Here is a 13,320-nt window from a genome sequence, read left to right on the forward strand (position 1 = left end):
AGCAGACTGATAAATCAGAGAGGGCGCCAAGTCCCAAAGTCAGAGGCAACGGGGTGACAAGGGCGCGACCAGCGTGGGAGGGGCGCGAGTGGCGCTGTGACCAAGAGCGAAGCTCTGGAACAGCCACTGCCCAGCCCCGGAGGCGCGCGAGACCAGGCTCTGCCGTGAGGGCAAAAGCCTAAACGGACTGGAGTTAAGAAGTCACGACAGGTGGAAGTAGACACGGAGTATGGATTCTGTGCCATTTTTCTGCTGCCAGCACCCCTTCAATTCTCTCCTGTTAGGCTGGTGGCCAGGAGCGGTCTGAGCGAGAAGGACGATTCAGTTTACACATGACTCATCCCAACCAGACGGAATGAGACGAGGGACTAAGGTGATTTTTCTTTTTCCTTTTGCCTTCAATAACTTTTTAATGAAAAATGCAAAATTTTAATAAGCAATTAATATTTATTACAAATACAAATATTTATTACAAATATTTATTACAGGAACAGTGGTACCACTGGCTCCAAACTCTGTGACTTTGGGCAAATTGCTTCACTTCTCCTAGCCTGTTTGGTTACTGCTCATGAAGTATGTGCTATTATTGAGGATAGTAATGGTAAAAACCTTAAGGGTTGTAGAAATAAATGAGATAGACATGGAAAGCATTTATAATAATGCCAGTAAGCATGTCAAAATATTTATCATCATCATTATTATTATTCTTAAGTAGTTAAAATCATGCTTCACAGGGCCAGGGATATAGCTCAGTGGTAGAGTATTTGCCTAGAATTTCTCCAGTACTGGGGAAAAAAAAAAAAAATCATGCATCAAGACTATGAAAAATAAGGTCATTTTTTCTTTCATTGTGTATGAACTTCCTTCAGCTCCGTGAACTAAGTTCCATTATGAGTAAGAAAAGTTTGATGAAGACAAAGTTTGCAGGACAGTAGTTAAAGCAGTATAATAAAAATTCAGAATAAGCCAGGTGCTATGGTGCACACCTGTAATCCCAGTGGCTTGGGAGGTTAAGGCAGAAGGACCACAAGGTCAAAGCCAGTCTCAGCAAAAGCAAAGCACTAAGCAACTCAGTGACCCTGTCTCTAAATAAAATACAAAACAGGGCTCAGGATGTGGCTCAGTGGTCAAGTGCCTCTGAGTTCAGTCTCTACTATCCAAAAAAAACCCCAAATATTTCAGAATAAAATATGTAGCTAAATCTCAACAAATAGGAAATCATTATTCTTTTTTAAAATTATTTTTTTTATTTTTACAGACTGCATTTTGATTCATTGTACACAAATGGGATATATCTTTTCTATGGTTGTACACAATGTAGATTCATACCATTCGTGTAATCATACATGTGCATAGGGTAATGAAGTCTGTCTCATTCCACCATTTTTCATACCCCCCCATTTCCCTCTATGTAATCTAAAGTTCCTCCATTCTTCTCTCCAAAATTTATAAAGAACTTACAAACCTTTACACCAAAAATGCAAAGAACCCAATCAATAAATGAACCAAGGAACTGGACAGACACTTCACAAAAGAAGATATACAGGTGATTAATAAATACATGAAAAAGTGTTCAACATCTCTAGTAATTAGAGAAATTCAAATTAAAATGACTCTAAGATTTCATCTTAATCCAATTAGAATGGCTATTATCAAGAACACAAGAAATAATAGGTGTTGGCATGAATGTGGGGGGAAAGGCACACTTGTACATTGCTGGTGGATTTGCAAATTGGTGCAGCCACTCTGGAAAGCAGTGTGGAGAGTCCTCAGAAAATTTGGAATGGACCCACCTTTGCACCCAGTTAATTGTGCCGGGCTAGCACATAAACGGGGTAAGGGCGTGGAGTCAAGACCTAGACTCTGGGAGTTGGGTGGAAGCAGGCTTGTGGCGAGCAGCCTGCAAACTCATTTATTGTGGGAACAGTTATACATTTTATAGATTTCCTGCCCAATCACAATGCACCACAGGGGATCAGACCACCAGGTTCCTATACAGGTTCCCTTGGTAACACTGAGTCAACTTGGGGCAGTTGTTTACTTTCCTAGGTGGCTGAAGCAGAACACTCCTCCCCACAGGTTTACACACTTGAGACATTCACTGCTGCCAGCCAAGAACTAGGATTTCGCCCAACAAGTTATCCCACTCCTTGGTTTATACCCAAAGGACTTAAAAGTGGCCTACTACAGTAATGCAGTCACATCAATGTTTATAGCAGCTCAATTCACAATAGTTAGATTGTGGAACCAACCTAGATGCCCTTCAACAGATGAATGGATAAAGAAACTGTGGTATATATGCCAATGGAATATTATTCAGTCGTAAAGAAGGATAATATTACAGCATTTGCAGATAAATGGATGGAATTGGAGAATATCATGCTAAGTGAAATAAGTCAATCCCCAAAAAACCAAAGGCTGATGAACGTTTTCCCTGATAAATGGATGATGATATATAATGGGGGTGGGGAGGTGGGGAGTGAGAGAAGAATGGAAATCATTACTCTGACAGAATGTCAAAGGTCCTTTTGAAAAGTAGGACCAGTAAATAGGGTCATGTGGTCTCCAACATGTTTGAGGTGGCAAGATCAAGCAAAGTCCGAGAAGAAGGACAAAATATCATTTGAACATGTTAAAACCTGTCCAATCCTAGATGGCAGCGTGTATGGTATGAGGATGACATAGCCAGTCAGATTTTCACTATGGCTGAGATTCCATCATATAAATAATCACCTGGTTGGAAATTAAGCTCTTGAAAATCCCACAAAGTAGAAAAAAAGGGTACATTAAAATAAATCCATTGGTTTCTTTTATTATGACGTTTTGGTGAAGATTTGTCTTAGAAAGAGCCCCTCATTATCCCAGAATGATTCAAGTATGGTGCTCCACTAAGTCTAGAGGAATACTTCTTACTTCCAAATTCATGTCAGCCCAAGTTCCAGCAAAGACCAGAGATGTATTATTTTTAGTAAAAATATAGTATAACGTTACTACTGATACCTTGCCCATGGTAAATAAAGGAAGACTGACTCTCTAAACAAACAAGAGAAAATCATATTGAAGAGCATATAAGAAAAATTAAAGAAATAAAATCTGGCAGTTTGGAAGGTGTTGGACTATAACAAAATGACTTAGAACGAAGCACAAACTAAAACTCATACACTGGACATCAAAGCAAAGACATATTTATTCATTCACCTATTTATTTGTTCAACAAACCTTCCAAATCCCAACTGAGCCACCTTAGATAAGGAGTATCATCACTCCAAAACTCAGGGTTTTCTTTAACTTGTAAAATGAGAATAATAATGTTCTCTACTCATAGTGTACTTTGAAGTGTGAGATGGAGTGTTGTCATGCATGTGGGTTGAGAAGACCGGGCAGGTAAAGCAGGGCTCCATCTGTAGTCTCCGTTATTATTTCTCAGACTTCTTATTTCCCCCAGGACTGGACAGTAGACCCTAATGACCTGGGTGCACATCCTGAACACAGCTTGCTCTGTGGAAATGCCTGCTGTCGGTCTCCTGGTCACAGAGGTCAAGCCAACCTCTGGCCAAGGAGTCCCTGGACCAGTAGAAATAATATGTCTCCCCAAGTCCCAGTCCTGTGAACCCCACTTCTCCTGAAGAGCTGAACCCAGGTGGCCACAGCAGGGAGACACCTGAGCACACTCTGACCCACATGCCCTGCCCGATCCTGCTTATGTCTGGCATCTCACCAATAAAGCCTGGTGAGCTTAGTATAGGTCTAGCAAATCAGAAGAGAGAGAACACCCAAGAAAGGAAATCCACACCTAAATTTCAGCAGAAAGTATCGATGACTGCTCCAAATACAAAAGGAGAACCAAGGGAGTCTACAGTTGACACTGGGACAGGAAACTGCTGTTGCCTAAGCGCCCACTGAGAAGCAGTGGTGAGGAGGAAGGATGTGGAGAACTAAGGAGCTAATGGAGGAGCGTCCTTCTGAAAAGGGTGTGAAATCTCACTCAGAATTAAGATTCCATGGTGATTGGAGACTACTGCATAGTAGATCATTTTAATAAAGCAAAGTGCTACTAAATATGTGCATTGCAATATACCTGTGTTCATTGAGGACTGATAAAAAATGTAACTACGATCTGTGATAAAAAACCGAAAACATGGTTTTGCAAATATTTTTTAGAAAATACAATGGCCACAGGATGGCAGTAAAAGCTAAGAGATAGGATAGACTGTGTATTTTATTAACCCTTTCAAGTGTTTTAAAGTATACCAAAATTTAAAGTATCTGAACATCACCTCGTGCCTTCTTTTGGTGTGTGTACTGGGAATTGAACCAAGAGGAGGCACTTCATTTCTGAGCTATATCCTCTATCCTTTTGTTTTTCTGAAACAGGGTCTCACTAAATTGCTGAGGGTCTTACTAAGTTGTGAAGTCTGGCCTCAAATTTGTGATCCTCCTGCCTCAGCCTCCACTGTCCCAAGGATAACAGGTGCCACCACCCCCAACTACCTTATATCATTCTTAAAACCAGATACAGAAATAAACAAACAAAAAATCCTAAATACTATAATTCTTTGAATAAAATAGGTTTCCTCAGGGAAAATGATGCCCACATGATGACCATGATACTTTAAGATATCATCCTCTAACTTTGTATTCAAGTTTGAACAAATATTCTTTTTTTTTTTTTTTTTTTTTTTTTTTGTATCATGAATTAATCCCAGGGGCACTCAATCACTGAACTACATTCCCCAGCTTTTTTTATTTTTTATTTTGAGACAAGGTCTAATCTGTTTAGGGACTAAGTTCCTGAGACTGATGTCAAATTTGGGACCCTCCTGCCTTGGCCTCCTGAGTCACTGGGATTACAGGCATGTGCCACCACACTTGGCTAATTTTTTTTCTTTTTTTTTTTATTGTTTTTGGGAGGTGGGGAGAGGGGTTCTGGGACTTGAACCCAGGGCTTCATACATACTAGACAAGCACTCAACCTCCAACTCTACTGCAAGCTCTACCCCAGGCCCCCTGGACAAAAATTATTGCAAATAAATTACATAATAAGTTTATAGGTTAAGAGAATTTTAAAAAACATAAGACAAGCTTTCCTTCACAGTTTTCCTTGAGCTCAACTCTTGATCTTCTTCCTCTGCCCTTATTTCATTTCCAATTAAAGTTATTAATCACCTCAAAAATGTTTTAAAGTTCCTCTGCTCACTTTGAAAAAGATTTTTAGATTTCAAGTTCTTAGTTATAAGTCTTCTGCTTAGAAAATTCAAGTAAAATCTTGTCAAATTCCTTGACAAAGAATTGCTACCAATGGTAGCATGGAACACAGGAACCAGGTGTTAGAGGACCAAGATTGGAAGCAACATCTTTGTTTATTCATTCCTTCATTCTACAGGGATTTGTTAGTGCATTCAAGGTGCCAGGGAGTATATAACATGTGCTGCATAATTTGCTCCTTGAGAGCTGACCGTCTGGTTGGAATGACAGGAAACTAGGCAGGTGAGTGCTATGTGGTGAGGGCAGATTACTGCCAACATAAGAATGGAATGTGGAGTTAGCTTGTTTTAGTCAGTTTTTTTTTTTTTTCCACTGCTGTGACTAAAAGACCTGACAAGAACAACTTTAGAGGAGGAAGAGTTTAGAGGAGGGCTCACAGTTTTGAAGGTCTCAGTCCATAGTCTATTCCTTGGGGCTTGAGGTGAGGCAGAACATCATGGCACAAGAATATGGCAGCAGGAAACAGCTCATATGATGATCAGAGAGCATAGAAAGAGACTCCACTAGCCAGAAACAAAATATATACCCCAAAGGCACGCCCCCAATGCCCACTTCCTCCAGCCACACCCTACCCGGGATTAACTCACTGATAGGGTGAAGGCTGCCATAACCCAATCATTTCTCCTCTAAACCGCCTTGCATTGTCTCACACACGAGCTTTTGGGGGACACCTCACATCCAAACCATAACAAAGCTCTAGGACATGAACTCTCTGAGGATGGGGAGTGGGATCTGTTTTGTTCATTACACTGCAGTGTAGGAATAGCTGCATAATTTCAAAGACACTGTACAAAATAAAATGTGGGATCCCCTTGTTAAAAAAAATTACAAGATGTTGGAGACAGTAACAGCAGAGTATTAAAACAAGCTTGGGGGTCCTCTGAATGTGGGGCTTCACGAAGACAGCCCTGCTCCATGCCTAGAAGAGAATCTAGCACATGTGGACTAGCAATCAATAGTTGTGAAAAACAGAAAGGAAAGCAAGGAGGGAGGAAGAACAGGCAGAGAGACCGCAGTGAAAGGTCTTAGGAAGAGCACCTGAGCTAGAGTTAGCTGATAAGTCTGCAAAGACTCCCAGAGACCTTCTAAACTTGAGATGGACGGTACAGTTGGAATTCTCTGAAACTTCAGCGCAGGAGAGAGTTCTGTGCTCAGAAGGAAGCACAGCATATGTGCAAAGTTCCAGAAGCAGGAGGAAAGCTAGTTCATGACAGAACTAGTGGGCAGAGGGGGTCAATGTGAGCCCACATTTTTTTAACAATGAAAGAGAGAGAAAATTCAGTTTTATTTTGTGCTCATTAAAACTTTGATTTACACCATGACCCTGTGTATTGAAGAAGGGGAAGAAAAAATCCTGCCTTATGCTGCAGAAGTCAAGTACTCATGTACTTGTTAGAGGAGGCAGGATGTTGGTTTTTTCAGGTGTTTGGCCCCCAGAGATTACGCTTCTAATATCAGTATAGTGAGGAACCACTGGCAAACTGCTGGACCATTTCACTTCAGTGTTCCTGGAGTTAAAATCTGTCAAGCTGTCAGAAGTGTCCACAGTTTTGCAATAAAGCATAAAAGAATTCCAATGGACATTTCACTGAGTCCTTCCCAGCTGGGTCTGGTTGTTATTGGCAGGGCTACTTTGAACTCCGGGACACTCACTGCTCCTCACCCCAGGACAAGCCTCCTGGTCACTCTTCAGGTGATGGATTCTAATTTAGATCCTCAACTGGTGTATCAAAAATAGTCCTCAAAATAGATGGAAATTTCAGAATTCTTATTCCAACAGACTGATTGGGAAATAACTTCCAAGAGTAAATATATGTGCCCAACTGTAACACCTTGGAGACCCAGAGTGATGGAGTTCCCCAACGACAAGGAAAACTCCAAGAGCATGCAGGGCAGAAAGGACCCTGGACACGGAGAAAGACAAAGACGTTCAAGCAGACACTCGGATTCTCTGGGCTCTGCACCAAGAGGAGCATTATTGTAAAACAGCCCTGGTAAACTAAGCTCACCAACAAACCTAAAACGATCATTAAGTATCCACCAAAAAGGAACAGGAATACAAAGTTGCTGTCCCACCGCGCAAAGAGCCACCTTCTAGCATTTGACAGTAACAAGTAGAAAAATCATATTAAATGAGAGATCGAATCCAACTGGCCCCCCCAAACAAGCAATTGGTGAATAAACTCCATGTTTGAAAGTGTTTAAAAATTATCTCAGGACTGAAGTACAACCTAAAAGGTGTGATCTATTCAAACAGTACTGCGGACGCTGGCCACGCTGCAGACACACCAGGCGCTGGGACCTGCAGGTGCCCAGCCCCAAGCTATGGTTCCCCAACTGTGCCACCGCCACTCCACTGCCTGAAACCGCTGTGCTTCCCAAGACTTCCCTTTCCCCTAGTATGCCAGACTGCACATGAGAGTCCACCTTTTTAGGAAGGAAAAAGGAAACTATGACAGTACATCTTCCATTGTTCCATAACAATTTCATCTGATATATATTGTGTGTGTGTGTGTGAATTCTGAATCACAATGTAAAACACTGATAAGAATTCATTGGGTTGAAGTCAAAAAGCATGAAAAGAGCTGGATGCAGTGGGGCACTCCTGTAATCCCAGCAGCTCGGGAGGCTGAGGCAGGAGGATTTCGAGTTCAAAGTCAGCCTCAGCAACTTAGCAAGGCCCTGTCTCTAAATAAAATATAAAAAAGGGCAGGGGATGTGCCAGTCGTTAAGCACCCCTGGATTCAATTCCCAGTGCCAAAACATGAACATGAAACATGAAAAGTCCTAGGCTAGAGTCAGGGGAGAGTGTGGCAGGAGCAAAAGGGAGAAAGCAGGCAGGGGCATCCTGAATCAAAGATGAACCTGGTCAGACAGAGCACTCATCTCCAAAGTTTATAAAGAACTTAAAAAACTTTACACCCAAAATACAAAGAACCCAACCAATAAATGGGCTAAGGAACTGGGCAGACACTTCACAGAAGAAGATATACAGGTGATCAACAAATATATGAAAAAGTGCTCATCATCCCTAGTAATTAGAGAAATGAAATTAAAATCAACCTAAGATTTTATCTAACTCTAATTAGAATGGCTATTATCAAGAACACAAGCAATAATAAGTATTGGTGTGGATGTGGGGGAAAAGGTACACTCATACATTGCTGGTGGAGTTGCAAATTGGTGCAGCCACTCTGGAAAGCAGTGTGGAGATTCCTCAGAAAACTTGGAATGGACCCACCATTTGACCCAGCTATCCCACTCCTTGGTTTATACCCAAAGAACTTAAAATCAGCATACTACAGTGATGCAGCCACATCAATGTTCACAGCAGCTCAATTCACAATAGCTAGATTGTGGAACCAAACTAGATGCCCTTCAGTTGATGAATGGATAAAGAAACTGTGGTGTATATACATAATGGAATACTACTCAGCCATAAAGAAGAATAAAATTATGGCATTTGCTGGTAAATGGATGAAGCTGCAAAATATCATGCTAAGTGAAATAGGCCAAGCCCAAAAAACCAAAGGCTGAATGTTTTCTCTGATAAGTACATGACAATATATAACAAGGGAGTTGGGGTGGCTGGGGGAAGAGAAGAATGAAGGACTTTTGAATGGTGTAGAGGAAAATGGGATGGGAGGGGGTTGGGGACAGAAAGAGAGAAGAATGAAACAGATAGTGTTACTATATATATATATATATATATATATATATATATATATGATTACACAAATGGTGTGATCTACATTGTGCACAACCATAGAAATGAAAACTTGTACCCCATTTATGTACAATGAATCAAAATGTGTCTGTAAAAATAAAAAAGAAGTTTATAAAAAAATGCTTTAAAAAAAAAAAAAAAGCGAACCTGGAAAAACAACAGGAAATAGTCCAGGGGAGGCCTTGTAAGCATTTTTTAAATGATTCAATGTCAGCTCCTGTGCATGCAGCCAGGCCTCTTTCCACTTCTCCACCATGGGTGGGAAGCAGCACTTGTCCTCTCCAGAAGCCAGGTGGATGCTGCCTCCAGAACTATAAGTGAAGCTAAATAAACCTTTTCCTGTCAGAACTTAAAAAAAAAAAAAGTTTTGTCCTTCTGACAGCGTGAAGTCACTAAACATTTTAAAATGAGTGACATAATTTGCATCCTTCAGAAAGATTACCTGTCACTTGGAATGAATTATCTCTGCAGCCAATTTTTTTCCCCCTCCTAGATAAGAATTCCTAACTGCTTCCAACTGCTTTTAGAGTAAAGACCCAAATCTTTCCCAGGTTACAAGGCCCTTCTCTGTCTGAGACTGAGGGTGAACCTCACTTGAGTTCTTCCCACCCAACTGCACCCATCCCCCAAAAGCTAGTTCTTTCCTTCCTCTGAGCACTGCTCAGCCTCCCTCAGACCTACGCAGGGACGTTCTTGTCCTTCTGCTTGCCCTTTGCTGGGTGCATTCCCCCTCAACCCCAGCAGGGATTCAGACTGAAAACCTGCAGGGCTCCTCAGGGGGCCTTTGTCTGAGCTCCAAAGACTTTCCCTTCTTCTGTAATGAGATTTCCAAGCCTCTCATAGCCATCATTTGCTTGATAACTCTTTTAATGTCTGTATGCATTCATTAAAAACTCTGCAAAGGCAGGACATGGTGGCACAAACCTGTAATCCCAGTGGCTGGGGAGGCTGAAGCAGGAGGATCACAAGTTCAAAGACAGCCTCAAATGCCCCTGGGTTCAATCCCTGGCTTAAAAAACAACAACAAAAACAACAAAACCAAAAAACAACAACAACAACAACAAAAAGGAACTCCCTGCAAAGACTCTGCACTGTGTCATGGTGTTCCTTGTTGCAGCAACTAACACAGCAGCCCACAGCAGCACTTAACAGAGATGTTCAATGAGTGGATATAAGCAAATGTGAGCACATCAATTAAAAACTATTTTAACAATACAATTGTGAGGACAAGTAGTGTCAATGGAGAGGAACAAGCAGCTTCAATTATTTGGGATGTAAAACTGACAATACAAGCATGTGACTCACTAACTTGCCCAGGCTGGTCTTCAACTTGTGATGCTTCTGCCTCAGCCTCCCCAGTTGCTGGGATTATAGACCTGTGCTCCTCTAATGCACCCAGCTCCATTATATTTTCTATGCTGAGCTAATTGCATTGTACAGGAAGCTAACTTGTCTTCCCTGGCACAGGTGTCACCTCCTCCCCAGGACAGTACCACTACAAAACTCCATTTAGCTAATGCAACTGGAGAATTGTGACCCCCAAAGACTATGACTCTGAACTACTAAAGACTAATGCTCCTACTTTTCTATTCTGATAAGTCCTCCTTTACTATCCTGATAAATCCTCCAACCAGAACAGGAAGGAAATCAAATGCTAATTCTCCTAGTTCAGAAAATAATAGCTCTAACACTTTGGATGGGGGCAGGTTCCCCTTTTTATTTGAGAAAATAGTTTCTTTCTCAAAATGGGTATGGATAACACCTCCCAATTTAATATCTGTCCTTGGGAGATATCCATGGGCTCCATTTAATAAGTCCATGATTAGAGGAACCGGTGGGCACACTAAGAATATTAAAAGACCCAACCCCAACCACTCCCATTCATACTGAAGAACAGAAAAACAGGCTCTTTTCAGTACAGAAAAAGGAAGTCCAGGCTCTTCCTCTGTCTCTCTGAAAGACACTACGGGAATCTTACTTCTCACTTTAAAAACTCTGGCATATTGCCCGGCAGCCTCAAACTACTCAACACGTTATTACCCAAATCCTCCCAAACCCTCTTCCCGCCCCACACTTCTCTTTACTATGTAGATTTTGCTTTTCTAACTAAGAATATTTTTCCTTTTCTTTTCACCTCAGGGATGCTATTGAAGCCCCTGGTATGATTAAGGAGTTTGTGTGACACAGGTAAGCACTCAGTTCAAGGGTCATTAGGTGCTACCATCAAGCTTGGGCTCCTCTTGTAACAGGGATTCACTTGATGCTTTGACTATATCCTTTGTCACTTTAAAATTTATATGGTTGTGGTTTTGTTTTGTTTTCTATTCTTTTCTTTTTCTCCAACTTTTTTTTTCCCTGAACTTTTCCTTCCTGACCTTCTTTTCCCTAACCTGCTCCTCCCTAACCTCATTTTCACTGAATCAACTCTTTAAAAGACCCCTGTTCCCCCTGGTGGGCAGAATCAGTCCTTAGGACAAGAGTCTCCTGTCATCCTCCTTTGTTAGCAAAACAATAAAACATTTTCCTTTTTCTCAAGACCTTGTCTTCGTTATTGGATTGGCGTTGAGGATGAGGACAGAGCTTTCAGTTATTCTATCACATCCACAGGTTTCCGCCCAGTCAGTTGGGTTTCACCCACCATGGGGGTATCTTCTCCAATTTATCTGCTCAGAAGAAGACCCTCATTTGGAGTACAGAGGAAAGGAGGGAGCAGAGGTAAGCTAAGGTGTTGCCAAAAACTTGATCCTTGTCCCTGATGCCAGTCCAATAACAAGGACATGGTTTTGAGAAAAAGGAAAAAGATTTATTGCTTTGCTGGCAATGGAGAAACACAGGGGACTCCTGTTCCAAAGGCTGTGATTCTGCCCATCAGCAGGAACTGGGGGCTTTTAAAGAGGTGACTCAAAGGCTACATTTCATGTGTTCTGTCTACAGTTATAATCCACTTGTTAATTTGGGAGATAGTCCTTTCTGAGATCGTCTGGTACCATCCCCAAACCAGGATTACCTGGTTCCTATGCTGGGTATACTCAGGGACAGATAACTCTGCCTAGGATGGGGAAGAAAGGTAATCCTCTTTCTCCTGAGATTAGAGAGGAGCAGGGAGAGAGGAAGAGAAAGAAACATGTTCATTTAAAATATCAGTTGCAGTGGAAAAGCAGCAAGAGTTATATTCAAAACATAAATGACCAGTGTTACAAAGGGAGCACATAGTTTCCTCTTTTGGGGAAGAGACAAAAGGAAGTCTGGAAATAGAGATGTCAATCATGTTGTCTGGGGACTACCTCAGTGGCAAGACTGTTTTCTTTGCATGCACAAGCCCTGACTCAGGCAATATCACAAAAGTGTCTCCAGAGAAGCTCTGAGGAGTTCCTGGTGAGAAGGGGAAACAGCTCAGGATCAGCACGGTCTTTGGCTTATGTGATAGAAAAGAATTTCAGCATGTGCCAGTCAGAGGCACAGACAAAGGTTTATTTAAGAAAGTAGACACATATTCAATGGAGAATATGTACCATCTCCAGAGTAAGAGATACATTTTGGGGGTTTCCATATTAATTTATTCATTCATTCTTTCACTTAAACTGGGGATTGAATGCAGGGGTGCTCTATCACTAAGCTACACCCCCAGCCCCTATTATCTTTTACTTTTGAGACTGGGTCTGTAACAGTGGCCCACTTTATGTTTTGAATACAACCCTTGCTGCTTTGCCACTGAACTGATTTTTAAATTGGACATGTTTCTTTCTCTTCCTTAATTTTAAAGGAAACTTGGTGATGGTGGGTATGGGAATGACAGTCTAGTCATCCTCAACATGCTTGGATTGATTGGGCTCCATTATCAGATCAATAGATGCTGGAATGCTGGAAAGTCCTCTAAATTATAGGTTTCTCAAAATATCATATCTCTCTGCTTAATCTACTTATTGATGGGCTAAGAAACAGTGTACAAGGTATATTTGCAAATTTCCCAGGAATTTGGAATTGATGGGCCAGGGAGAGAGATTGGCTTGAAGAGTGACAGGCCTAGAAGGTATGCGGAATTCTGAATTAAAATGTTATGTCCTTGGCCTTCCTTCTTGTCTCCTTTCTACCTATTTCTTACTTCTCTCTGACTTGAGAACCACCAAAAGGAAGGAAGGAAGGAAGGAAGGAAGGAAGGAAGGAGTAAATATTGGATTTTTTTTCTTTGTGGTATAGTGGGAATTGAACCAGGGATGTTGCACATGCTTGGCAAGTACTCTACCACTGAGCTATTCCCTAGTCTTGAGTATGGGCTTCTTAAACTTATATTGCCTGTACATTAAAACCAAATCAAACATATGAATTCT

At 41.4% G+C, this 13,320-nt stretch overlaps 1 pseudogene; it reads right to left on the reverse strand.

Annotated features, from left to right (window-relative positions):
- Window positions 1-6,914: 6,914 nt before the first annotated feature.
- Window positions 6,915-7,736, reverse strand: LOC124994199 (derlin-2-like; annotated as a pseudogene).
- Window positions 7,737-13,320: the final 5,584 nt, after the last annotated feature.

The sequence above is a fragment of the Sciurus carolinensis genome, chromosome 10 (assembly GCF_902686445.1).
Source record: "Sciurus carolinensis chromosome 10, mSciCar1.2, whole genome shotgun sequence".
In the NCBI taxonomy this organism is placed as follows: domain Eukaryota; kingdom Metazoa; phylum Chordata; class Mammalia; order Rodentia; family Sciuridae; genus Sciurus; species Sciurus carolinensis.